Source organism: Camelus ferus, chromosome 27 (assembly GCF_009834535.1).
Source record: "Camelus ferus isolate YT-003-E chromosome 27, BCGSAC_Cfer_1.0, whole genome shotgun sequence".
In the NCBI taxonomy this organism is placed as follows: Eukaryota; Metazoa; Chordata; class Mammalia; order Artiodactyla; family Camelidae; genus Camelus; species Camelus ferus.
In genome coordinates this window covers 23,139,465-23,167,229 of record NC_045722.1, presented here as the reverse complement: position 1 = coordinate 23,167,229, position 27,765 = coordinate 23,139,465, and the positions used below count along the sequence as shown (strand labels likewise).

The following is a 27,765-nucleotide window of genomic DNA, read 5'->3' as shown; positions in this document are numbered from 1 at the left end:
GGGTGGGAACCAGGGAGTCACCCCCTAGCCGTACTGGCTGAGGCCACAGATGTACACAGACCCCGTGGGAGTGGATGGCTGAGCAGGAGAGGGGGCGGCCAGAGAGCCCCTGGGGCCCAGCCCTGCTTTGATGGAAAGTTGTGACCTGAAATTTCTTTGTTCAGTCGTTCAGTAAAGAACTTGGGGAGTGGGGAATGAGGAGTGAGTGTTTAACGGGTCTGGAGTTCAGTTTTGCAAGATGCAAGGAATTCTGGGATTGGATGGACTTCACACCATGGAACTGTCCACTTAGAAATGGTCAGAATGATAAATTGTATGTTATGTTGATTTTTACCACAATTTGAAAAATGAAAGAGAGGAAGAGCACAGCACCATATCTAGTAAACACTCACCGGAGGATGTTATTAAAAACACAGAGCCCGTCTCAGAGACACTCAGTACCTATAAATTCTATCTACAGTTATTCTTCACACTCTTGAGTTTCTGCTGTCCATCCCACCATTCCGGGACTTGGCTTCCAGCCTTTCCTCTCCTGTTAATCTCCTCCAAATGTCGCTGTGTCTCTGTCCACCTGTGGAAAGCTGTTCTCCAGAGTGGTTTTTACTAAGAGAGAGTTGTGTGCATGAGTCAGGTGTGTGTGTGTGTCGGGGAGGCTGGCTGGATCCTCCGTCCAGATGCTGGACTATCCAAAGTGATCCCAGCCTGGGGACCCTCCCCAAGTGTCCTGAACCCTGTAGTGCACCAGCCAGGAAGACTGACTCATAGAAATTAAGGCAGTGTTCCTGGTGTTGTGACAGCAGGCAGAGAGCCCCAGATACAATGTGACAAAAAACCTTAAAGGATGTGCTCCTGCCCATAATATGGTGCCTTCTCTAGTCTCACCTCCTTCACTATAACAATCCCCGCCCTATGACTTATTAACAGAACTGACTAAAAGTGATCAGAGGGGGAGGCTTTGGAGATTCATTTAGTTTTTAATTGAAATATGATTGATTTACAATGTTGTGGAGGGTAGGGTATAGCTCAGCGATTTATAGAGTGCGTGCCAGCATGCATGAGGTCCTGGGTTCACTCCCCAGTATCGCCGTTAAAATAAATAAATAAACAAACCTGATTACCTTCCAGCACCAAAAAACCCCAAACAAAAACAAACAAACAAATGTTGTGTTAGTTTCTGGTCTACAGCAAAGTGATTCAGTCATACAAATATATACACATATTTTTTCATATTCTTTTTCATTATAGGCTATTAAAAGGTATTGAATATAGTTCCCTGTGCTATACAGTAGGACCTTGCTGTTTATCTCTTTTATGTATAGTAGTGTTTATCTGTTAACCCAAACTCCTAATTTATCCCTACCCACCTTTCCCCTTTGGTAACCGTAAGTTTGTTTTCTATGTCTATGAGTCTCTTTCTGTTTTGTAAATAAGTTCATTTGTCTCATTTTTTAGATTCCATATATAAGTGGTATCATATGATATTTGTCTTTCTCTGTCTGACTTACTTCACTTAGTATGATGATCTCCAGGTCCATCCATGTTGCTGCAAATGGCATTATTTCATTCTTTCTAATGGCTGAGTAGTATTCCATTGTGTATTTTTATACCACAACTTCTTTATCCAATCACCTGTCAATGGACATTTAGGTTACTTCCATGTCTTGGCTATTGTCACTAGTGTTGCTGTGAATACTGGGTGCATGTATCTTTTTGAATTGGAGTTTTGTCCAGATATATGCCAGGCGTGGGATCCTAGATCATGTGGTAACTCTATTGTTAGTTTCTTAAAGAAAGGGATTCACCTTTTTAAAGCCTTTGTTTTGAATTGCATGGTATACGTAACATTCTTTTTTCAAGGAAGCTATTCAGTTGAAGCATTCCAGACAGAAAAGTGCAAAAATTCTAAGTGTTTATTGCCACGAATTTTCTCAGAGTGAGCACATCCATGTAACTACCACCCAGACGAAGAAATAAAGCACCACTAGAACTCAAGAATCCCCTCACAACCATGACCTTCAGTACCCAGAGGGAATCAGAATCCTATCACCAAATATTATTTTTGCTGATTTTTGGATTTTTTAAATAAGTAAATTTCTACAACATGTACTCTTTTGTGGTAGCTTCTTTCACTCAGTGACAATCCTTCATAGGTGCTACAAGTAGCAGTAGCTCCTTGACTGTCACTGTCACAGAGTTTTACACTGTATATGTATATAAGAATTTATCCATTCTACTTTTGATGGGCATTTAGATCTTTCCCAGTTTTTAGTCATTGTTGCTGTTGAGAACATTCCTGTATGTTTGATGCCCATCTAAACTTGGTGCATTGGTGCATTTTTACTGAGTATGTACTCAGGGATGGAATTGATGGGTCATAAGATATGAGTATGTTTCTATTTCAGTGAGCACTACCAATCCATTTCCCTAGTGGTTATAATAAATTGCATTCATGTCGGCAAAGATAAGAGTTTCGTTTTATTCACATCCTTGCTAAGAATTAAGCTGTCAGTCATTTTAATTTTAATTCTGGTAGATGTAGAGTGAGATTCTTTGGTTTTCATTTGCATTTCCCTGAAGACCAATTTCAGTATCTTTTTTTGAATATTTTTATTGTCTTTTTGGATGTCTCCTTTTGTGAAGTTCCTGTGCAAGTCTTCTGCTCATTTTCCTCTGGGTTTTCTTTATCTTTGTGCTGTGTAAGGTTTCTTTATATATTCAATACCCGAGACCTTTGTTGGATGTATGCATTGCAGACATTTTCTCACACTCTTTTTTTCTCACTCTCAGAGGTATCTTTTGATAATAAGGAGTAGCTTATGAATCTTTTCCTTGAAGATAATTGCTTTCTGTGCTATGTTCATGGAATCTGTTTGTACCCTAAGAACATGAGGAGAGTCTCCTATTTTAGCTGTTAGAAGCTTTATTGTTTGAACTTTTACTTTTAGATCTCTAATCCTACAATGGACCTGGAGTCCAGTTTTTGTGTATGGTATGAGGTAGTCGTCAAGATTCATTTTTCTTCTAATGGGTATCTGGTTATCTAGCATCGTTGATTACCCCACTACTCTCTATAATAAAGGTCTGATTCCGTTTTTGATGTTTGGCTGCTGACAGCTTTCAGACTCTACCTCCTGCTTTTCCTTCTGCCCTAAATCTGGTAAGAAAGTTTGCCCACAACCTCATGTGGTGCTGGTGGGAAGTTCATCTTTTTCTGATTTTGGGTGGTGGTAGATTGGGTTGTTTATTTGAGATTTTTCTTGTTTTTGCAGGAAGGTCTGTATTGCTGTGACCTTCTCTCTTAGAACTGGTTTTGCTGCATCCCATAGGTGTTATGTGGTTATGTCATGGGAAGTTCAGACTACACAAGCCCCAGACACTGTGTGCAGACTCTTGTGGCTTCATCCCTGAATCATCAGGGTACTCATTCCCACTTTCTCTCAAGCCACTTAGGCCATTTTTTGGATAGGATTTTGTTCCTGCCATGTTCTCCCCAGAAAGATCAATATGTGAGTAATTAATCTTTTCATACCTTCCTTTAGGGTTTTCTATAGTTAGTGTCATGGCATTTGCATATAGTGATAGTTATCTCTTCTATGCCAATTTGGATCCCTTTTATTTCTTTTTCTTGTCTAATTGCTATGGCTAGGAATTCCAGTACAATGTTGAATAGAAGTGATGACAGTGAGCATTCTTGTCTTGTTCCAGATTTTAGTGGGAAGGCTTTCAGCTTTTCACCATTGATATTATGTTGGCTGTGGGTTTCCCATAAGTAGCTTTTATTATGTTGAGATATATTCTCTCTATGCCCACTTTGGTAAGAGGTTTTTTTTTTTTTTTTATCATGAATGGGTATTGAATTTTATTCTTTGCTTCTCCCTAATATGTGTGTGTGTGATGTCAACATTCTCAACACCTGAACCAATTTTAGGGGGGAGGTAGATCCCGTCCTCCATGGATGATCACAACACACTGCAATGCCACTTTTTTAGTAAATGAAATTACTGTATATGTGGGAGTCCCTTTTCAATCCTACTGTTTATCTATCCTTATACCAATACCACAATACCTTAATTACTGTGACTTTATACGTAGTTACTTCTGCTAATTTTAATTTCTTCGATTTTGTTCTTTAAGATTGCCTTGCTGTGTTTGGCCCTTCACATTTCTGTATAAAAATTGGAATCATTCTGTTAATTTCCATATAGATATTTGCACATAGAGCACTGCTGAGATTTTGATGTGAGTCCTCTGAATTATAGACCTATTAAGAGGAAGTTGATATCTTTATAATATTAGGTCTTCCTTCCACAACATGAATGTGCAATTTCCCTACCTTTGTCTCTAATTTCTCTTGATACATTTTGTAGTTTTATATATATGTCTTTTGTTAGATTTCTTCCAAGTTATTTGGGTATGTATAAACATGCTTGTCTCTTATGTATTTCTTTTGGATCCAGCAATTTTGTTAAATTCAGTTATTCTAACAATTAATTTGAAGGTCCTTATACATTTTTAAGGTGCGTAATCATGTTGACTATGAATAATGAAAGCAGGTTTTTTTTTTCCCTCTTGGCACTGATTACAAACCCCCCAGTTCAGTGATTCGTCTCTTAGGGGAAATTCTTTCAGTATTTTACTTTAAATTATGCTGTCTCTTCTAAGTTTTTTGGTGAATACTCTCTATGAGTCAGAAAGTTCCCTTTCATTTATAGTTTGCTGCAAGTTTTTTATCATGAGTAGGTGTTGAATTTTATCAAATACCGTTTCTGCATCTAATTAAATAATCATAGAATAGTTTCCTTTTATTTTATTAATGTGTTCAGTTATATGATGAATTTTTGAATATTAAACCAACTTTGCATTCTGAACTAAATCCAGCTGAGTTGTGATATGATGTAATTTTCATATATAATTTGATTTGATAATTTTTTTTTTAGTTTCTTTGCATCTGTGTTTATAAATGATTTTCCTTTAATTTTGGTTTCATAAAATATCAAAGTCAGTTTTGGTATCAAGATAATGGTGGCTATTTAAAGTGAGTTGGCAAATGTGTCCTCTTTTACGTTCCCTGCAAGATTTGGGGTAATATTGGGGTTTGTTGTTGTTGTTGTTGCTGTTGCTTGTTTTTCCTTAAATGTTTGGAATATTCCAACTAGGAAGCCACTGGGGTCTGAAGTTATTTGAGAAGAGAATTTTTAATTACAGATTCAATTTTTTTAGTAGATACAGGACCATTTGGATATTTTGTTTCTTCTAGCATCAGTTTTGCTAAGTTGTATTTCAGTAATTTGTTCACTTAATAAAAATTGTCATAACAATTATTAGTGTTAAAGTGTTCATAATATCTATTGTTATATTTTACAAGTGATATCCACCTTTTCATTTGTGATACTGTAATTTGTGTACTTTCCCTCTTCCTCACTTTTATCAGTCTTGATAAGGATTTATATTTAATCCTTTCCACTCTAGAATCAACATATGGATTTGTTGATTTTTCTCTGCTGTACATTTGTTTTCTGTTTTATTTTTGTCCCTGCCCATCTATTTCTTATTTCCTTCCTTGACCTTTATTTGGGGTTTAATTTGCTGTTTTTTTCAAAGTGCTTGAGAGTAACTGGATAACTAGATTATTTTACCAGCATTTCTTATTTTCTAATGAAGGAATTTAAGGTTGTAAATTTCCTTGTAAGCCTGTTATAACAGTAACCCACTTTTTAAAACTTGTGGTTAAAAAACCTATAACATTAAAATTTGCATTTTGACCATTTTTAAGTGTATAGATCAATGGTGTAAACCATCTTTACATTGTTGGGAAACTTATCTCTAGGGCATTTTTCATCTTGCAAATCTGAAACTCTATACCCATTAAAAAATGCCCCTTACCCTCTTACCCCCAGACACTGACAACCACCATTTTACTTTCTGTTTCTATGAATTTGACTACTTTAGATATCCCATGTGAGTGGAATCATGCTGTATTTTTCCTTTTGTAATCGACCCACTTCACTTAGCATGATGTCCTCAAGGTTCATCCATGTTGTAGCTTGTGTTAGAGTTTCTTTCCTTTTAAAAAAGCCTGAATAATATTTCATTGTAAGGATATGTCACATTTTCTTTATCCATTATTCCATCAATGGACGTTTGAGTTGTTTCCATCTTTTGGATAATCATGAATAATCCAGCTATGAATATAAATGTGTAATACTATTTTTTGATATGTTGTATTTTCATTATAAATCAGTACAAAATTTTTAAGTTTTTATATTTATGTTCTTTTGTGTTCTACTGTGTTCTACCTGTGGGTTATTTCACAGTGGTTAATTTCCAAGTGTCTGCATATTTTCTAGTTATATTTTTGTTATTCATTTCTAGCTTATACTGTAGTCAGAAACATATTCTTTGTGATTTTAACATTTTGACATTTGTTTAGACTCATTTTAGACTTGTCTACCAAATGATTAATTTTGATGAAATTTTCTCTGTGCACTTGTGTATATTTCCTCAGTGCCATAATTTTCATATATTAATGAGGAAATTTTTAGTCACTGTGTTGTTCAAACCTAATTCCATTCTGATTTTTGTCTGCTTATTTTAGTTTCCTGAGAGAAGTGCTAAAAAGTATCCCACTGTGATTTCAGATTTATCTTTTTGCAGTTCTATTATTTTCCCTTTGTAAAGTTTGAGAGCATATAACTAAATATGTATACACTTAGAATTTAAATTTAGAATTTATTCATAGCAGATTGCCCTTTTTATGAATTTTTCCTTTAATAATGCCTCTTTTCCTAAAGTCTACTTTGTCTAAATGTTAATATTTAAGCTTTCTTTTTTAAGTAAAGTTTTACTTTAGAATTGATTTAGATTTATAGAGAAGTTGAAAAGATTAAGTAGAGAGAGTTCCCATATATCCTACACTGACTTTTCCCCATTGTTAACATCTTACATGATCCATTGGTAACAAGTAATGAAACTATGTCAATGCATTATTATTAACCAGAGTCTATACTTCAGATTTTCTTACTTTTTACCTAACTTTTTTTTTCTATACCATGATTCCATTTAAGGTACCACATTAAATGTAATCTTCTACAAATTTTATTGACAAACCAGAAATAGATTCTTGCATATAGAAAATAAACTATGGTTACCAAAGAGGAAGGGGTGGGGGAGGGATAAATTAGGAGTTTGGGATTAACAGATACACATTACTCTACATAAAATAGGCGAACAACAAGGACCTACTGTATAGCACAGGGAACTGTATTCAATTTCTTGTAATAACCTATAATGGAAAAGAATCTGAAAATACATACATGTGTAAGTATATATACACGTATAACTGAAACACTTTGCTATACACTTGAAACATTGTAAGTCAACTAGACGTCAGTGAAAAAAAATAAAATTAAAAAGAAATGTAATCTTCATGTCTCCTTAGGTGCTTTTAGAGGGTGAAAGCTTCTTAGGCTTTCCTTGTTTTTGATGACCTTGATGGTTTCGAGGAGCCCTGATTAGGTGTATTATAGAATATTGTTCGATTTGGGTTTGTCTGATACTTTTCTCATGGTTTGCCAGGGGTCATGGACTTTTGGTCAGGAGATTGCGCGGGGAAAAGTGCCTTTCTCCCCATAACCAAATCAGCGTGCAGGACTTAGCACTGTTGACATCAACCTTGACCACCTGGGAGTTCTGCCCCATCGCCATGAGGGGGCAGTGTCTACACAAAGTATATGGAATTCTGCATGGGGCATTTGCCTCTTCTCCCTCATTTGTTATTTACATCCATATGAACTCAGGGATATTTTTTGTACTTTGGTTGACACAGTACTATTTTATTTATTTTCTTGTTCAAACTGTTTCGCCTTCACCCTTTTCTAATGTATCCACATACCAGACTTAACCTCTCTGCTGTCCTTCTGTCTGGGAATTGGGCACCCCAAGTTCTCACTGCTTTAGGAGCTCTAAACGACAGTTTCTAGTTTCCCCAGCCTTGTGAGATGGGGGAAAGGTTCTGCTTAGTGCTGTTACCTGGTAACTAGCACTTGCTGTTTGGTTTTCAACCCCTTGGCTCCCATCATTCTGAATGCACAGATGCCCTGGAGAGAAAGGCAGCATAGAATGCTGAACTGATTTCAGTATTTTTTTCCTTGCTTCTCAGGATATCCTCCCCTCAAGTCCTAGTTCCTTTGGTGGGTCTGTGATGCTTCCAGAGAAATTTTTAAAAAGTTGATCAAGAGTTGCTAGTTGTTTCTTTTCCATTACAGCCCATTACAAGAAATTGAATATAGTTCCTTGTGCTGTACAGTAGGTCCTTGTTTATCTATTTTATATATAATAGTTTGTATCTGTTCATCTCAAACTCCTAATTTATCCATCCCCTACTCCCTTTCCCCTTTGGTAACCATAAGTTTGTTTTCTATTTCTGTGAGTCTGTTTCTGTTTTGTAAATAAGTTCATTCATCTCATTTTTTTTTTAGATTCCACATATAAGTGACATCATATGGTATTTTTCTTTGTCTTTCTGGCTTACTTCACTTAGTATGATGATCTCCAGGTCCATCCATGTTGCTGCAAATGGCATTATTTCATTCTTTTTTATGGCTGAGTAGTATTCCATTGTGTGTGTGTGTGTGTGTGTGTGTGTGTGTGTGTGTATACATATATGTATGTGTGTGTGTGTGTATATATATATACACACCACAACTTCTTTATCCAGTCATCTGTCAATGCACATTTAGGTTGCTTCCATGTCTTGGCTGTTGTCAATAGTGCTGCTATGACACTGAGGTGCATGTATCTTTCTGAATTAGAGTGTCCTTTGGATATATGCCCAAGAGTGGGATTGTTGGATCATGTGGTTAAGTATATTTTTAGTTTTCTAAGGACTCTCCATACTGTTTTCCATAGTGGCTGCACCAAAATACATTCCCACCCACAGTGTAGGAGGGTTCCCTTTTCTCCACATCCTCTCCAGCATTTATCATTTGTGGACTTTCTAATGATGGTACATACATGTGGCTATTTAAATTAATTAAAATCAAGTAATGTAACAATCCAGCTCCTCCACTGAACTTGCCCACCTCAAGGGCTCAAAGTCTGCCATGTCGGGCAGCACAGAGGAAACACTTCCATCACTGCAGAGGGTTCTGTTGAACAGAGCTGGTCCAAAACCTTGATTCCAGAATCGGTGTTGAGCTCACCAGTCTGCAGATAGCCCTATCATCGGTTGCTTCTTTTACAAACATTTCCAGGGTATTTTCCTGTAGTCAGTCCTCTGTCGCCTGTCTTCTTTCCTACATTTCCTCCAAAATCCCCACCAAAGGGGATTCCACCTTTCTGTTGCCCAAATTAGTCTATGATACAGGTATTGGATATGGACCACCTTTTGGCTTCCAAGGAAGTTGCACTAAAATGATACTAAGCCATTTTTGATACTCTAGGATTCATGCCTGAGAAACAGCACTGTCTGTCTTGTTGATGTTTATGTGACTGTTATTGTTAAGGGGAAACAGGAGATCTATATTGCTTGGCCCAGGTTGTCTGTTTCGGGCATGATTAGAGAGAGATGAGAGGCATGCCCTCAGAGAGTCAGCTGTCAAGTTGTCTTAGTCCCCAGGTGGACGCCATCAAGGGTAATTACAGTGAGTGAGGTAATTACTATAAAATGAGTGTGTGAGGTCTCTTATGTCCTTTATAGCATCTTTAGTAGATGAGATTTTCCTGTTTTAAAAGACAAAAAGTGCCCAGATCTCCTGGGGTGACAACCTCAGCTGCTAGGAGGTAGTGCTTCTCCTGTCTAGTGCCCAGAATCTGCCCTCACCAGTTTGGTTTGCAGATGCACAGTGGGGTTGGGAGGGGCAGATGGGAGTATCTTCAGACTCAGATCAGGAACAGCAGTATCAGTGGAAGAGCTTTTTATCATGCCAGGAAGACATTGCTTTTCAAAAGGACTCATCAGGCATGTGGGGTATTATGCTAATAGGATTTCTGAAGTCCTCCCACAATTGTGAATATTCGCTTGCTCAGTGATATTTGCATCCAAGTAACTGATAAGTCAGGTTTGTGGGGGGGGGGCAGATGGGGAGGGGAAAGAGCTCTGGGCTGGGAGGCAGGGACGCCAGCTGTGTGACCTCAGGCAAGTCCTTGCAGTCTGGGTCTTGGTTTCACCCCCAGCCCCTCCTGCTTCCTCAGAATGATTGTGAGAACCAGAAGCATTGATTGTGCCAATGTTGCAGGAGAATGGGGTGCACCAGAGGATGGTCATGTCCCAGATCTCCAGCGAGTCCATCCATGGGGCAGGCTGCCAAGCGAGGATCCTTGGCTTCTCACAGGAAAGAATTCAAGAGTGAGACACGGTAAAGTGAAAACAAGTTTATTTAGAGAGATACATATTCCATAGATAGAATGCAGTCCGTCTCAGAAGGGAGAGCAGCCCCAAGGTGCAGGCATTGTTAGTTTTTATGGACTGGGTAATTTCATGGGCTAAGGAGTGGGGGGATTATTCCAACTATTTTGGAGAAGGGGTGGGGATTCCCAGGAATTGAGCCACTGCTCACTTTTTGGCCTTTTATGGTCAGCCTGGGAACTGTCATGGGCCTGTGGGTGTGTCACTTAGCAGTTGACGTATTACAACGAGTGTGTGAGGCTCAAGGTCTACTGGAAGTTTCCGCCATCTTGGGTCTGGTTGCATCTAACCAGTTTATGTCCCATCTTCAATAACTGGGTCATTTTTTTTTAATGGAAGTATAGTCAGTTTACAATGTTGTGTCAATTTCTGGTGTACAGCATAATGTTTCATTCATACTTTTTTGGGGGTGTGTGTCATTCTTTTAATGGTTGTGCCCACCCCCTTTCTTCCTGTCTTACCAGGACTGGGGTGGACATTTTGCACGTATCTCTGACCATCAGAGTAACACAGGAAGCTTGTATTAGCCCCCGTGATAGATGAGACACTTGGGCTTAACAGAGTCTTCCTGACAGAGGAAGAGCTCAGTAAACATCAGTGCCCGGGGCCACACTTTTCATCTGTGGGCCCTTAGATGAGTCAGGGAAGGTCTCAGCCCTGTGCACCTCCTGTGTGATGTTGACATGACAACACAAGCATGTAGCTCAAGGTAGATGGTGTGTTGCTAGTGGCCTTGTGCTGTGTATATGTAACACTAGGTGACGATGATCAAAGTTTCAAGAGGAAGCGCTGGTGGGAACCTGGGGCAGCTGGTTGGCTTTTCCGAAGGCATTGACTGTACTGTGCTCCCTGCAGCTCAGCTGCCGGGCTTGGTGGGAAGAGACAGGTGGGTCTTTGTTTTGTCCACATAGTCCCAGCCATTGCTGTGTGTGGGCCTTTGGAATTTGATACCCTTGCTCCCTGAGCTGGTGCATCTCAACCTGTGCAGGAAGAGAATTGGAACCCAAGGCCAGATTCACCCAGAGCACTGTTCAGTTCCAAGAAACTTCCTTTCATTTTCCCTCTGATAATTTCCTTCTATTTTCTCTTTCTGGAATTCTGGCATTGACCCTCTTGATTTAATCCTTTAAGTCTCTCTTATCTCTTCTTTCATCTTCTTCCATCTCCTTCTCTTTTGGTTCTGCTTTCTGGGACATTTTGATGACTTTATCTTTAAATTCTTATATTGAACTTTTTTACACTTTTTTCTACTTTTAATTTCCAAGAGCTCTTTCTCCCTTTTCATTATCTCTTTTTTGGTAGCATTCTGGTTTTGTCTTTTGGAAACCATATCTTCTTAGATTTGTTTCAAAGTGTTAATTACTACTTTATATATTTTTGACAATTTCTCCTGTCCGCTGCACTTTCTTGTTTCCTCACACTCATGTACCTGGATTTTCTTCTTCCTGTTGGAGGCCTTCCTCCTGAACCTGTGATCCGTGCTGGTTCCTTCATATTTAGAAGGGAACTCCTGAGGGTTGACTAGAATCTCTGTTTGTGGCGGCACATGTGGGGAGCATTAAAAACTTCCAGTCCTGGGGGTTTGTCTCAGGCCAGTGGGATCTGTAGCTCTTGGAGGGAGGTCTGGGGATGGATAGATTAGTATGTAGAGGTATTGATGGAGAGATAGATTTTAATTCCCCAGCAGTTCTAATGTGCAGCCACTGCTCAGCAGGATAACGAGTGATGATGCTGGTTCTTTGGAGACTCGGCGTAATTAACACACGCTGAAACCACCTAGTGCTTCGCCATCTCTCTGCACCGTTGGCAAATGGCAGAGTGGGAGGATTTGCCTATATCGATAGAGACTGTTCAGTGAATTAAGTTCCAGGGACCTCTGGGCAGGAAGGATCAGCTCACATCCTGTGGATGTGGGGGAGGGCAGTCCTTCTGCCAGAGGCAGCATTACAACTGCAACAGGAAATGTGGGAGGAGGCAGTTAAGGACCATTGTGGAGGGTGGGACCCTAGAGGGATGATCTGAGCATCCTCTGACCCGGGGAAGGAAGCTCTGACAGATGCCAGGTAGTTTGGCCCATGGACTCTGGTGAGGCCAGCCCTCCCTCTCCCAGCGATGGGAAAACGGTAGAGTCAAGGGACTGCAGGATGCAGTATAGCAAACTCAGTACATCTCCATCAGTGGTAGAGAGAAGCCGCGGTTGGAGAGGAAGAGACAGATGGTGGGAAACACTGAGCAGATAGGGAGGCAGTGCCCACCTGAGCCCTGCTCCCAGGAGAGGTGGGCCACCAGCCATCACTTAACTGGCCTCAGCCAAGCTCCTCTTGGAACCTCATCTTCAACTGGGAAATAGGATCACGGGATTCCTGCCCAGCACGAGAGTAAAGAGGTGTTGCCTGTTGGGGGATGGGGCTACCGAGGTGGAGCCCAGGAGGCCAATTTGGTGTTTTTGTGACTCAGTGCTTATAGTGTTACCTTCCTGCATGCAGCAGAGGTCCGTCTGCTCTGGAACTTGCAGACTGGACAAGGCATGAAGATGGAAGAGAGAAGGGGTAAGGGACGGACCAGGGCACTCTCTGGGCTGGCCTCTCACACACCACAAAGTGGACAGAGTGGTGCTACCCTCTTGGGGGGAGACCCCCGGGTATCACTTGCCTTGTGCTCCCCCCTCTGCTCACCGGCGGGTGGGGGTGATGTCTGAGACTGCCACTCTCCAAGGAGAGAGGTGCCCTGCCCATTCCCTTTTGGCTCAGGGCAATTTATTTTTATTTTTTAATTTTTTTTAATTTCAGAGTTTTTTAAATTGAAATATAGTCAGTTTACAATGTCGTGTCTATTTCTGGTGTACAGCATCTTGTTTCAGTCATGCATGTGCATATGTATATTTCTTTTCACATTCTAAGTGAAGTCAGCCAGAAAGAGAAAGAAAAATAAATACCATATGATATCACTTACATGTGGAATCTAAAAAAGAAACACAAATGAACTTATTTACAAAATCAGAGCAATTTATTTTTAAGGATCAAAGATATCACTGGAGGGGAAGGGTATAGTTCAGTGGGGAGAGCGCATGCTTAGCATGCTTAGCATGCAGGCGGTCCTGGGTTCAATCCCCAGTACCTCCATTTAAAATAAATAAATAAATAAACCTAATTACCTCCTGCCTCCTGGAAAAAAAAAAAAACAATATTGCTGGGCAGCAATGATTTGCATTTTCTTTGTAAAACATCTGCAGGGCTGTGTGATACAGGTGTAATCTCACAGAAGATTCAGCGATGACAGGCAAAGCCGAGTGCCCCTCGCTGACCAGCAGCTAGAAGCCTCTTCCTTCCCAGAGAGAACCACTCGTGGGGGTTCGGAGTGTCTCCCTCCAGCCCCGCTACTGCACACTCACAGAAGCAGATATGTCTTTGTACAAGCATGTGGCTGTGCTGTTTTCACACAAGTAGAAGGTATCTCAGAGTCTGTTCCCTACTTGAGCTTTTCACTGCACAATATTCTGGAGAACTTCCATGACTCTACGAATAGGACTGCCCCAGGGATCACACTCATTTGTTTTAACTGCTGCCCAGACTTGCGTGTACTTGATACGGTTGAATGAACACGCTCCCACAGTGAACGTGTCACTGGTTTTCTGATGTTTGCTGTTACAAACAGTGATGCTCAAGGGTTCGTGTCTTTCTGAAGTGGGGTGGCTGGGCACCACCTGCATTTTGCAGTGTACATAGAGACTATTGGGTTCCCTTCCAAAGTGACTGCTGAGTGGTTCTCTCCCTACAGTGCAATCAGCTGATGTGACGGGAGGAGGATGCAGTTTCATTTTGTCACTTCCCTGATGATTCCAGAGGTCAAGAGTCTTTGCTGTTGTTGATTGGCATTTGTATTTTCTCCTGGGTCAACTCCCCTTTGTGATTTTTCCTCACTCTTTCCCATTGGGTTATTTGTCTTTTTTTTTTTTTACTGATGTGGAGGAGGAGTTTGGTGTTTGCGTAAGTTTTGATACATCCTGAATACTAATCCTTTGTTTCCTATATGTCAGCTATTTTCTTCCAGTCTGTTTTCTGTCTTCATTTTTCTAGGTTTTTTTTTTATACAGATTTAACATTTTTATATAGGAAATATATTCACCTTTTCCTTTTTATGCCTTATTTAAGAAGGCCTTCCCTACACTCAGTATCTAATGTTTGAGACATCTCTTATTATTTTAATAATAATAATTATTATTATTTATAATATAAAATAATAATATAATTTATAATATAAAGTAATAGTAATTATTATTATTATTAATGGAGGTACTGGGGATTGAACCCAGGACCTTGGGCATGCTAAGTATGTGCTCTACCACTGAGCCCCCCCAGGAGCCCCTGGAGTTGTCTCTTTTATCCTGGAATTGACTTTTGTGAATGGTGTGAGGAAGGGATATCACTCATTCTTAAATGGGTTGCAGTGATTATAGCCCATTCTCCCCCCACCGATTTGAAATATGACCTTTACTGTGCACTAAGTTATCCTAGCTGTTGGACTGTTCTGGACTCTCTTCTATCCTGTTGGTCCATGTGTGTGTTTCTATAGTTTATTTTTATATCCATCATTCTTTTTCTACAGTTGTTCCTCTGCCATCTGAATTTTATTATTCTCTTATCTTTTTTATTGAGATATAGTTGATTTACAATGTTGTGTTAGTTTCTGGTGTACAGCATATATATAATATACATATATATATATATATATATATGTATTCTTTTCATATTGTTTTTCATTATAGGCTATTGCAAGGTATTGAATATAGCTCGCTGTGCTGTATGTATAAACTTGTTGTTGATCTGTTTTGTATATAGTAGTTAGTACCTACAAATCTCAAATTCCCAACTTATCCCTTCCCAAACCCTTTTCCCCCTGATAACTATCAGTTTGTTTTCTATGTCTGTGAGTCTGTCTCTGTTTTATAAATAAGTTCATTTGTATCCTTTTTTTTTTTTTTTGGATTCCACATCCACCTGTAAGTGACGTCATATGGTATTTTTCTTTCTCTGTCTGGCTTACTTCACTTAGTCTGACGATCTCCAGGTCCATCCATGTTGCTGCAAATGGCATTATTTTATTCTTTTTTATGGCTGAGTAGTATTCCTGTGTGTGTGTGTGTGTGTGTGTGTGTGTGTGTGTGTGTGTGTATCACAACTTCTTTATCCAGTCATCTGGACATTTAGGTTACTTCCATGACTTGGCTATTGTAGATAATGCTGCTATAAATGCTGGGATGAGGAATGGGACAAAATATTTGCACATGATGTGACTGATAAGGGCTTAATTTCCAGGATATACAAACAGCTCATAAAACTCAATAACAACAACAACAAAAAAACACAATCAAAAAATGGACAGAACACCTAAACAAACCTTTCTCCAGTAAAGGCATAGAGACAGCCAGTAGGCACATGAAAACATGCTAAATAATGCTGATTATCAGAGAAATGCAAATCAAAACTGCAATGAGGTAACACCTCACACCATTCAGAATGGCCGCCATTAACAAGTCCGCAAATGATAAATTCTGGAGAGGGTGTGGAGAAAAGGGAACCCTCCTACACTGTGGTTGGGAATGTAAATTGGTGCAGCCACTACGGAGAACAGTATGGAGATTCCTTTAAAAAACTAAAGATAGACTTACCATATGATCCAGCAATCCCACTCCTGGGCATATATCTGGAGGAATATCTGATTGAATTTTATTATTCTTATCAGAGGTTCTGTTGGAATTGCATTAGTGTTTTTAATTGATGTTGGACCAAATTAAAATCTTTAGAACATTATTTGTTTCCATCCAGGAATATAGTGTATTTTTGCATTAAAGTTTTGTACATTTTTATCTTCTTTTCCTAGATTCTTTATAGTTTTGTTGCTGTTGTGTATGAGATCTTTTTCGCTATTACAATTTCTAAGTGGTTATCACTGATGTTTGGGAAAGCCATTGATTTTCTTTTTAATTGAAGTGTAGTTGAGGTATAATATTGTATTAATTTCATATGTACAGCAAAGTGATTCTGTTCTGTATATATATTTTTTTTTCAGGTTATTTTTCATTATAGGTCATTACAAGATATTAAATATAGTTCCTTGTGCTGTACAGTATGTCCTTATCTGTATAGTAGTTTGTATCTGTCAATCTCAAACTCCTGATGTGTCCCTCCTGCCTCCCTTTCCCCTTTGGTAACTGTTAGTTTGTTTTCTATGTCTGTGAGTTTGTCTCTGTTTTGTATACAGATTCATTTGTATTGTTTTTTAGATTCCACAGGTAAGTGATATTATATGATATTTGTCTCTCTCTGTCTGACTTACTTCACTTGGTATGATCGTCTCTAGGTCCATCCATGTTGCTGCAAATGGCAATATTTCATTCTTTTTTGAAAGCCATTGATTTTTATATGTCGAATGTACCTGTAGTATCTTGATAAACTTTCTTCTTAGTTCTAATAGTTTATTAGTTGGTGCTCTTAAAGTTCTGCAAATACAGCCAAGTGGCTTGGTAAAAATACCTCCTTCTTCCCTTCTTTCTTCTCAACCTCACTCCTCTGAAGATGTTTTATTATTGATTCCAGAGATACAGCCACTGGAGGGAAGGCAGGTGGCCTGGCATCCCATCCAATGCGGTGGTCCACATTTGGTCCATGTTTGGTCCCAGACTAGCAGCATCGGCCTCACCTGGGCACCTGTTAGAAAGTCAGATGCTGAATCAGAAGCTCTGAGGGCGAGACACAGCGTTCTGAGTTGTAACAAGCCCTCTGGTGACCTTCACCCCCTAGAGTGAGAAGGCCACTGGGGGAAGGAGCTGTCGGATGCAAGGCTGGCTGGAGGTGGTGGAGGGGACAAAAGAGTCAGGGCCTTGGGACTGAAGATGGACTTGGGACTAGGGGCACTGAGCAGGGCCCTAGAGCAACCCCTCAACCCAGAGCAGCTCTGGGGTCTTTGTCCCCAGTTGGAAGCTGAGGCCCAGAGGCTGCTGGTGACGGCACCCATCCCAAACCGCCTGGAACACTGGCCCTGGCTGCACCTTCTGGGGCAGGCCAGGGGCCCAGGGGGGCTGGAGAAGTGCCCCAGGTCATTGCCAGAGGCTGCCCCACTCCTCATCCCTCACTCACTCTGGATGGGGGAGCCCCGCCCTCCGACATCTCCATCACCTGACTACTGCACATTTCTGCTTTCCCGCCTCCTCACAACTGTCGGCAGACAGCCTGGGTGTCTTGTTTCATGTCTGTCTTGAAGAGTCACAGGCAGGGCCCTAATGTGTAAGTCCCCGTGGTGTCTCCCTCGCCAGACTTTTCTAGGGGAAGAAGATGTTACTTAGGAGATGGGGGCAGCCCAAGGCTCCTGCAGGGAGGTTGTGTCTTGTGGCGCAGACAGTGTCAGCGTCAGCCGGGAGCTGGGATGACATAATCCTGCCTGGGGGTGGTGGGTGCAGCTCTGGAAAAACCCAGTGAGCTGCTGGTCAGCAGACCCCCAAAACTTGGGTGTCGGCAGGGGGAGCCGGCTCTCCCCCAGCAAAGGATGAGGAACCTCCCCAATCTGGGCAAGGGAACCTGTGTGGGGGGAGTTTGGGGGCGCAGAGACCCCGTGTGCTCTCCAGAGGAGGTGACTTTCACATCTTCTCTTTTGCAACCCACCCCCCAACGAATACCCCAGAGCTCCCTGCTTCCCAGAGAGGAAACTTTTGTAAGAAAGTCACATGTAAATAGAGCTAAATCCTTTTAAATAAGCCAGGAGAAGCTGGCTATTTAAAGCCATCCTGTGGGAGATCTTTTATGCAGAAGAGAATCATTTGACGAGTGACAGAGTACCCTTCCGTGTTTCGCCATCTCAGGAGTTTCGTTTCAGCGTTTGAGTTTCCTTTAGGCTCGACCAGTGGCCACAGCTGAGCCCCTCTGCTAGGCACGGAGGCCACCTCAGCCTGAGATCACCCCCTACCACCATCGGCTTGCGGTCCGGTGGGTGTGCAGCCCCCTCTGCAGAATGTTGCAGGAGGACATCCGGGAGGACGGCATGAATGGATGATGGTGTGAGAGCACTGGTTGGCCATCACCCGGGTCGGTGCCTCCCGGGGGGCTTGTTGGGACGGGTGAGGGAGGGGACCTCACAGAAGAGGAGGATCTAGAAGTGTCCCTGTGTCACACGAGGCAAGCAGGGAGAGGCAGCTCTTCAGCCTGATTATTTCCTGCTGGGACTGGGGAGGAATCAGTGCCAGAGTGAGTGGGACCCTGGGCTGTCCTTGTTAGAGGGGCCTCTTCCCCGTGGACCCTGCCTCCTACATCCTGGGTGGGGTCCACCCTCCAGCTGCCACCTCAGGGCGAGCCACTGGGCCTCAGCCCTCTGGCCGGGGCTGCTGGCGCTGTGATGGCTGGCCATGGGCTTTGACAACCACCTCTGCCCCACCGCTTTCTGAATTCTAAGACCCCCTTCTCTGTTTCGGTGCTGCGAACTTTGGCTTCCCAGAAAGCTGGTCCCCCAGGCCTTTCCCTCCCGAGCACTCCTGGGAAACTCCCTTTTCTGGCCCGAAGTGGCCTAAGCCTGAGAGGGATTCTTGAGAATGAATAGGACCCTGGCTGTGGAGGGGCACCAAGGTATGGGACTCTGAACCACAGTTCATCCTCAGAGGCTTAGCTTTGGAAATGACTTTACGTCTTTCCCTGACGTGTATTGGTTTCACACCCTGTTTACCCAGTGCTGAACCAAATCAGCAAAGCTGTATGTTGACAGTTTGACAGGCTAGCATCCCAGTCCTCTGATGAGGGCCCCGAGACAGCGCTGAAGTGATGCGTTAAGTGTGGGGAAGGGAGGTCGAGCCCCGTCTGGATGGGCAGCCGTCGAGGACATGTGCATCCTTCCTTCTTGACCCCTTTCCTCTGTGTGTCCATTTCCTCAAGCATCCCGGAGATGATCATACTATTACTGATCGAGGGAGGTGGTGGAGCCAGGAGATACCTCTGCCTTAAAAGTGTCCTTTGAACATATCACCTTATTTCAGCTGGGCATCCTGGTGTAGCAGGAAGGGAGGGCCACTTGTGTGTGTGTCATGGCCTGTGCTGTGGGGTGGCATTGCTCTCCTGGGCCCAAAGCCAGGGTTAGGAGGGCCCTCGAGGTTCTATGAGTTACTAGAGGAGGTGGCATCCACTGTATGCACCAAAGACCTTAGATGCCAGTGGGGTGGGCAGTGGGGGAGAGGCTGCGTGGCCAGCCCTTCTGCAGCACGAAGCCCTCATTCCTTACTCAGCTGGCCCAGAACTTTCTATCTGGAGACTGAGAGATTATACGATGTTCCTTGAAGGGCCAGAGACCTTCTTTTCATTTTATCCAATTCAGTGGTTCCCAGCCTGGGCTGTAGATCAGAATCACCAAGAGAGTTTAGCATGCTAATGTTGGGGCCGCAGAAAGAAGTTCTGACCTCATGGGACTGGGACGCGGTCCAGGAATGATCATTTCTCAGAGCTCCCCAGGTTGATTGTGACATGCACTGAGGGTCTAGGACAGTTCTCCTGCTGCTGAGGGCGCTGATGAGAGCAGCCAGTCACCCACTGGCCATTGTATGTGTTTGATGAATTGAACGAAATAAAAATAAGTAGGTATTGACTTTGTATACGTTTCCACAGCTGAAGGACCAGGAAAAGGGGCCCTGTGTGCTGAGGAGTGTGGGATGAATCACTCCTTTGTTTTATTTGGGGTTTGGGAGAGGAGGTAATTAGGTTTTTTAAAAAAACACCTTTATTGTGGTATGGTTCCGGTACAGTAAACTACACATATTTCAAATGTACAATGTGATGAATTTTGATAGATGTACACACCTATGAAACCACTACCACAGTCAAGATAGCTAACATTTCCATCATTTATTTATTTTTATGGAGGTACTGGAGGTTGAACCCAGGACCTGGTGCATGCTAAGCACGCGCTCTACCACTGAGCTATACCCTCCCACCAACAGTTTGTTTTATTTTTGTCTCCTTCTCTGCTAGCCATGCCCCAAGGCTGGACCCGGAGCAACAGCAGGGGTGCAAGCAGCTAAAATCCTAGAGAAAATCCAACTCTCTGGATAGAAGGATGAGGCATTATACAAAGACAGTGGGGAAATTTCTTTTTTTTCCCCTCTCTTTTTCTTTCTCTTGTTGCTTCCTTCCCAGTAGGGGCCCTGGCTGCACAAAACTATGAAACCAAGTAGGTGGAAACTCTAGAGAGCCCCCAACTTGACAACCAGAGGAACCAGGAAGAAGTCTTGCGGATGTCATCACTCCTGTTCAACACCATACAGGACATCCTAGCCAGCGTGCTAAGGCAAAGAAAGGAAATAGAAGGCATGGGTGCAGGGAGAAGGGTATAGCTCCCTGATAGAGCACATGCCTAGCATGCATGAGGTCCTGGGTTTAATCCCCGGTACTTCCATTAACAAATAAACAAATGCCTAATTACCCACCCCCCAATAAATAAGTAAATAAGTAAAAAGTAGAAACAAGCAAAAAAAAAAAAAAACCTTAAAAATGAAAGGTAAAAAAAATGAAGAAGAAATAGAAGGCATATAGATTGCAAAGAAATACATAAAACCAACTCTTCCTAAAGATGAGTAGGAACGGGGGCTGGCTTTGGTAACCGCCACTATTTGCAGCAGTTCTTGTGGGAGAGAATTAACTTCTTAGTGTCAGGAGTAACTAATGAGAACAGAGAATATCCACCTTCCCAGAATTCACTGGGCGCCGTATTGCTGTCCATTACGGCATTAACACTGGCGCCGGTGGAGATTTCATTGCGGGATATTGAAGGTACCAGCTCTTGGAGACTTGCTATTGGTAGAGGACTGACAGCAGTTAAGAATTGGATGCAAGGGACTGATCATTCCATTTCGCTCATTCTGAGAGTAAGATGCGGTGGGGAAGATATCCTGGCACGTGGGAAGTCCAGATGGAGCAAATCAACCCCCGCCCATGCACTTGAACTCTTTCAAAGGACGCTGAGACCTCCATCCTCCCTCTGAAGAAATGCCAGTGGACAGGTGTGGCTGGTGAGGGCTTACACTCTGCGGGACTTGGCTTTTTATATGTTACTCGTCTACAGAAACACCACACTCAGAAATGAAGAAAGAAGAAGAGTGAATAACATTGTCCCATCACTCAAAGGCCACCCTTTGTTGGTATTTTAATGTATTTCTCCACAGTTTATTCTGTGCTTATTTGGTTGTGAACAAATTACAACAGCGCATTTTATGCGATAAACTCTTTGTAAATTTTTTAATCGCTGCATAATTGTCCCTTGGATGTGCTAACATTGGCTTAGCAAAGATCTTACTCCTGGAGGTTTGGTGTGTGCTCAACATTTTTGCCTTTTTTACTGCCGTTTTTCAAAAAGAAACCCATTTTTCTGTAAACTAGCCTGTAGGGTCTTGTGGGTCGGTGTTGGATGTCAGCCTGGTTTTCTGAGGGTGTATTCATTCATTCACATATAATTTTGAAGATTAATCCATTTCAGAGCTCATGGTGGTCTGTGATCTTGTAGCAGGAGACTGACTCAATGACTTTTGTCTGCAGCACTTGGGCTGACTCTTCAGGTGTCCTCCAGGACCATTTAATCAGTCAGAGCAACCGTTCTATTGGTAAGGAAGAAAAGAATATTATCTTGACAACATGTGAGACCAGATTGGGGGCCGCAACCATTTGGCTGAGTCCCTGTCTCACTTGTGTCATAGCATTTCCACCCAGCCTGCATCCTGGCCCCTGGATCACCATGTTTCATCTCGGTCTGCTATCTTACCAGCTCTTCTAAGAGCTGGAGAATGCCATTTCTGCGTGTAGAAGAAAAATGTGGCTTTGAATAAGGACAGGGGAGCTCTTTATCATGGACAATGAGTCTTTATTTTCTGCATCTCATTAGGATGTTTCAGGAGGAACCGCGTGAGCACCGAGGCAGGGGTTGCATTTTTATTGATTCGTGGACTGTTCTAGAATTAATTGAGTTTGAACACAGGGCCTCATTTCCTTGGACTCGTAGCAGGTCATTCCTCTCCTGAACATTTGAATTGCTTTCAAGGTGGTCTCATGTGACGGATTTATCTTTGATATGATTCATCACAAGCAGGGGACCTCAGTATGTTTGCTTAGAGCGTGGGGAGCCTGCTGGCAACCACTGGAGGGATGGTTAACCCTCTCTTGGCCGCACTCCTCCTAGGCATTTTCTGAAGATCTGGACCTCAGATTGAAAAAGAAAAACATTTTTTAAAGGGTGAGAGTAAAAAGCCCTGGATGGAGGGGAAAAGGGCCTAACATATATCCTTACAGAAACATCAAGACATTGTTTACTATACAGAACTAAGGCACATTGGTGTGTTCAGTAGGGGAATAGTTCGATAATGTCTCTGGGCCAGGAAATACGATGTAGCCATTCAAATAATACTTAACAGAGAGTTTCTACTGTCTTCTCTCCCTTCAAATTTCATTTAAAATCTTCCTTAACTCCCTTATATAGAAGGGAAAAAAATGGTTCATGGCATTGAGGCCAGTATATGTCACTGTTCTGTTAAACCCACGTCCAGCCCTGCAGACAAGGTCCCTCCTTTCCAGTTTCTCAGGAGGGGAAGGCCATCCAACCATTAAACATTTCACCCAAGGCCTGGCAGTAAGTGAGGTCTGAATTTAAACAGGGACCTTCTGTCTTTGTCTTTAATAGCAGGCTCTTTCTCTTACACCAAAAGCGCCCCAGTAGGTGCACTGTAATTCTGCAGAGCCTTCAAAGATGAAGCTGCCTTCCTGGCTGGCCGCTGTGAGTCCTTCCATTTGCATCCACAGGAGAGAGAATTGAATCATAAGGTCTGTGCTGTCAAACTCTGGAGAAGCCAACACCACCATTGTATTTAACGGTGAAAACTTTTAAGAACCAAGATCATCACATGGTCCAGCCAAGCCCCACTGGAGCCTGAGGCAAAAGAAAAACTCAGCAATACTCATCCTGTCTTTATTTAAATTTTTGATATTTTGTTCATCGTGGATTTTTTTTGCATTCATTTTGATTTTTTAAGTGTTGCATTAAAATCTTATCTATTTTGATTCCTGAATTTTTCTTCGGCACCATGTTAAATTTTGTGCCCAAGGCGAAGGCCACACCTGTCTCACCCTGGAACAACCCTGGTAAAAAGTCAAGGCATTTTGCTGGAGAGGGTGTGGAGAAAAGGGAACCTTCCTACACTGCTGGTGGGAATATAATTTGGTGCAGCCATTATGGAAAACAAAATAGAGATTCCCCAAAAAACTAAAAATAGACTTATCATATGATCCAACAATCCCCTTCCTGGACATATATCCGAACGAAACTCCAGTTCAGGGAGACACATTCACCCCAATGTTCATAGCAGCACTATTGACAATAGCCGAGACGTGAAAACAACCTAAATGTCCATCAACAGAATGGATAAAGAAGATATGATGTCTGTATACAATGGAATATTTCTCAGCCATAATATGGAATGAAATAATGTCATTTGCAGCAACATGGGTGGACCTAGAGATGATCATACTAAGTAAGTCAGAGAAAGACAAATATCATATGATATCACTTATATGTGGAATCTAAGAAAATGATACAAAATGAACTTATTTATAAAACAGAAGGAGACTCACATACATAGAAAACAAATCTATAGTTACCAAAGGGGAAACAGGTAGGTCACTCTTCTCTTAAACGTCCAGCCCTGCAGACAACATCCCTCATTTAGGGGATAATTTAGGAGTTTGAGATTAGCAAGTACAAACTTCTACGTATAAAACAGATAAACAAGGTCCTACTGAATAGCACAGGGAACTATATTCAATATCTTATAATAACCTATAATGAAAAACAATATATGTATATGTATAACTGAATCACTATGCTGTACACCAGAAATTAACATAACATTGTAAATCAACTATAGTTTAATTAGAAAGCCAGGGGAGTAAAGGTATTTTCATTACATCTGTGAGTAAGTCAGGGATGCCTGTCAGCAGCACCACTGTCATCTAACTGTGGCAGAGCAGTGCAGCCAGACAAGGTGACAAAATGCTGTAAAAGAGAATAAAATTATCAACTAAAACTGTTAGAATTTCAAAATGGACTTTTACAAGATCAGTTATAGATTTTTTTTTTCTACATACCAACAGTAGCCAGGTAGGCATGACAGGAGAGAAAAATCCACTCACCATGGCCACAAAAAATAATAGATCTCAGAATAAACTGACTATGAGATGTCTATAGCTATGAAGAAACCCACTGTGGCATCAAGAGATTTCTTGAGTGAAAAGACCCAAGTTGTATGTGTAAAAGTTTCTCATTGCTGGGCAGGAGAAAGTGGAGTGGGAGATGACTTTGCAGTGAGCTGGCACCAGTGGGTTAACCACCTGGATTTCCTTTTGAGATGAAAGGAAGAAGGAGCTTCTATTTTTTAAGTGTGGACCGAGATGGGCTGTCCTCGGCCAGATCTGCTTGCTTCACGGGAAGATGTGCCTGCCACCTAGAGCCACAGGAAATAAGTGTCTTCCTTGACATCGCGGGGCCTGGGAGCTGCACCCTTTCCCCAGCTCCAAGGACTGCAAATTTCCCATTAGAGGGACCAAACACCTCCCCTTGAAGCAGGCAAATCTGGCCACCATCTTTGTTTCTTTGTTTGTTTTTTTTTTAATTGAAGTATAGTCAGTTTACAATGTTGTATCAATTTCTGGTGTACAGCATCATGTTTCAGTCATACATGTACATACATATATTCCTTTTCATATTCTTTTTCATTATAGGTTACTACAAGGTATTGAATATAGTTCCCTGTGCTACACAGTATAAACTTGTTATTTATCTGTTTTCTATATAGTAGTTAGTATCTGCAAATCTCGAACTCTCAATTCATCCCTTCCCACCCTCTTTCCCTCTTGGTAACCATAAGTTTGTTTTCTATGTCTGTGAGTCTGTTTCTGTTTTGCAGATAAGTTCATTTGTGTCTTTTTTTTAATTCCACATAAAAGTGACATCACATGGCATCTTTCTTTCTCTGTCTGGCTTACTTCACTTAGTATGACCATCTCTAAGTCCATCCATGTTGCTGCAGATGGCATTATTTTATTCTTTTTTATGGTTGAGTAGTATGTCATTGTGTATATTTATATTTATGTATATATATATTTTTTAATTTATATACACCACATCTTCTTTATCAAGTCCTCTGTCAATGGACATTTAGGTTGCTTCCATGTCTTGGTTATTGTAAATAGTGCTGCTATGAACATTGGGGTACATGTATCTTTTCGAATTAGAGTTTTCTCTGAATATATGCCCAGGAGTGGGATTGCTGGATCATATGGTAAGTCTATTTTTAGTTTTTTTTAAGGAATCTCCATACTGTTTTCCATAATGGCTGCACCAAACTACATTCCCACCAACAGTGTAGAAGGTCGAACCCTTTATTCTCTACATTTGAAGATTTAGCCTGCCTGAAAAGCATATACATGTAAAGTAGGGTGCAGCTTAGTTTTCTCCCAAATGGTCACCGCAGTGGTTTTCAAACTTGGCTGCACATTAAAACCCTTGATGCTGGGTCACAGCTTATACCAGTGAACTTGGGGTATCAGATGTACGCACTTGTAAAAATTACCCAGGTGATTCCAACGTGCAGCAGATTCTGAGAACCACCAGTTCACCCAAGTATCCCAGTACCCCTCACAGAATAGAATATTCTTTTCCCCATGCCTTAGATGGCCAACCATCCTGGTTTCAGCACTGAAAATTGTGTATCCCAGGAAGTAGTGTTCAGTTCCCGCAAACCAGGACAGCTGGTCACCCTAGACTCAATTCTTTCATAAGCATAGGTCTGTTTCTGGACTTTCTAGTCTGTGTCATTTCTATCTGGCTAGCAACACTACCACACCACTTTGATTACTGTGACTTTAGAGTATATTTAAATGCTTAATAAGAGAGGTTCTCCTGTATTTTTATATTTTACCTCTTTCCCAACTATTTTTCCCAAATTATTTCTTCTAAATGAACATCGGAATTATTGCAAGAAAGTTTCCCCAATAATTCCACTGAGACTTTGGCTGGGACAGCCTTAAATGACAGGTTACTTGGGGAACTTATTTATAGGATCGAGGTCTTCTCTGTGCTACTGTTTCTATATACTTTAGTCCTTAAGTCCTATATTGGCTTATACGGTGTTGTATATAGGTGTGGGCGTGCACATGTCTCTGTGTAATACAGACTTTATCCCCCAACTGATACAGAATTTGAAGTTAGATGGTAAGAGGTACTGTGTACCTTGGTTTGTTCTTTGACAAGGATGTGAATACCTGCAGGGTGCACGACCTGGTGTCTGGCCTTGGGGAGACACAGAGATGCCACAGAGGTGGTGTCACTTCCCCAGGAATTGGGCGTATGTGCTCACGTCCCCAAAAAGATTGTAGAAGATAGTGATACCACTGACAGTGACACCACACACAGTGCAGGTGACCGTGGACGTGGACCAGCATCTCACGTGGGACAGGCTTTCAAACAGGCACTAGTGAACGCATACAGAGAGATGGTGTAAACCTCCACTGGCACAAGTGATATAGAAAGAGATCAAAACAAATGATAATTTAATAGGTACAGTATCTAAATTTACAGTGTCTCATTCACTGGCTTTACCTGGTGTAGCACTGCACATTAGAAAACAGGTTTATTTCTCCGTGCTCACCACTGGCCCCATTGGCCCCTTGCCATCTTGTCTTCCAAGGCAAAAGAATCTGGACACCCATTAGCCATTGCATTCAATACACGCTGCTGGGACCATTGTGAGGACTGCTTTCCATGGAGAGCGTGTCCAAAAGAATGTGGTTGCCAACACCCTCCTGTCATTCCTACAGCAGGTAGTGTGTCCCTTGGGGTTGGGTCTCTTCTGTGAATGTGGGAAATTTGTTTTAAGATGATGCTCACTGCTGTTGATGCATCCTCTGGTCCCCTGTATTGTAGAGACCACTGAACACCTCACTCTCTGCCTGGGAACAGATCTCTGGAATGGTCCTGTCAGTTTCAGAGTTTGGGACTGGGGTGATTTGAGTGGACGATCAGACCCCGCAGGGCCCATCTCAGGGATAGTGTTCCTGGTGTGGGACGTCTTCCTAGTGGGTGGGCCACTCTGAGGAGGCACTGGGAATCTTCCAGCATCCAGCGATGCTACCGAGACTAGGCCATTCATGCATGAGCCCCGCCCTTTCTCCAGAGGACCAGAACAGTATTTCCACTGGCCTCCCTCCAGACTTCTGTCCCACAGGGTCTCCTGAAGGGGCTGAAAGAGAAATCCTATGTCACGTGCCTGCTGAAAATCACCTGATGACTGA

The 27,765-nt window shown here is 41.9% G+C and overlaps 1 protein-coding gene across 4 annotated transcripts in view; it reads left to right on the top strand.

The window, feature by feature from the left end:
• The window catches only part of APBA2 (amyloid beta precursor protein binding family A member 2), a 176,519-nt gene that overhangs the window by 86,679 nt on the left and 62,075 nt on the right, over nt 1-27,765 (top strand). The gene's annotated exons all lie outside the window — the stretch shown is intronic.